We start from the raw sequence: 1,465 nt of genomic DNA on the forward strand, positions 1-1,465 counted from the left end.
CTAATGTACAAAATTAAGTGATAGTGATATCAACTCTAAAGAGCTAATATTACGCTAGTGCAAGAACAGACAGTATATGTATGGTATTACATGTTCATTATACCAGGGAAATTCTGATTAACTCATTTGCCTCATGATCAACCTTGGTCTTACTTATTTTTTCCTATTGGACTATCTAAAATTTATCGTCATCCTTTTGCATATAACTTCATACTATCATAGCAAGGGTATAAATATAAAACATGGCTCTTCAACAATAATACCACCTGCATATGCAGGTTAGTGCAGGTAGAATTGGACCTGTAAGTGCAGGTATTTCTGGTGTCTACCTGCACCTAACCTGCACTGGTCCATGTACTGGGTTTTACACAATCATAAATATAATATGATGAAGGTGTATATGGATTGTTATCAGCTGCATTGACTGTTACTAACTATAAAAAAAAAAGTATAAAGTATAAAAGACAAAATAGCAATGTTTCTGAACAGATCAGTATAATTAGTATGATCCATACTTCCTAAGTTCATAGTGGTGCAGGTAAAAGTTGTCTGGTGCTGGTAATTTTCAATGTTACCTGCACCAGTACAGGTATGCAGAAAAAAGTATTTCGAGCCCTGATTACTATGAAGATCACATGACAACAAAGCACATCTTTGAAAGAAAGAAAAAACTCTTACCAGTATGGATTCGTACATGAGCCGTGAGTCCTCTACTGTCTACTGAGTACGGGCAGTAAGGGCATTTCTGCTTTTTACCTCGCTTCTTTTTGCGTTTGGCTGTTGCATTAATCTGGAAGCACAAAATCAAGCAATTACTGTCATTTATCTAAATAATGTCATTTATTTCTGCACATTTTTTAAGTTCCCAGTTCAAAAAATTTTGCAGGACAGCAGTATACCTTTGGAATTTACAGTGGAGGGGTCACTGAAAAAAAACACATGAATTTCAAAATAAAACCACAAGAAACATGACAACATTTACAGTATTGGTTAACTTGGTTAATTTTTGAACTTTTTCTCCATTTTGTTAAATACATACAATGAATCAAAATGATAGTGATGATTAAAGCAAACCACATGATGCCAGATAACTCTCTCCATTAATGTACAGTGTTCAATTGTCTGCACTAGTACCTCCTAATTTAGCATAGTCACCATGAAAAGAGGTACCCAAAGTACGGAGACTAGTAGGTATGAGGAGGGTGTGAGTTTGTGTTAAATGAACATCTATTGGACTAAGCATGCAGTGTAATGATGTACATTAGTACCTTCGATTACAAAGAAAAAGTACATGGAACACTGTGACTGTATTTCATCTGATTACTCTTTGAAGAAAATAGGAAATACTTGTGTCAGTGTAGAGATTGTAATCTGACAGAATCTGGCAAGTTCTACAGGTAGAGATACTGACCATGATTACAGTCTCTGTGCAACAAAAGCTCTGACTAGGATATGCTACCAATGT

Source organism: Branchiostoma floridae, unplaced genomic scaffold, assembly GCF_000003815.2.
Source record: "Branchiostoma floridae strain S238N-H82 unplaced genomic scaffold, Bfl_VNyyK Sc7u5tJ_1593, whole genome shotgun sequence".
NCBI lineage: Eukaryota > Metazoa > Chordata > Leptocardii > Amphioxiformes > Branchiostomatidae > Branchiostoma > Branchiostoma floridae.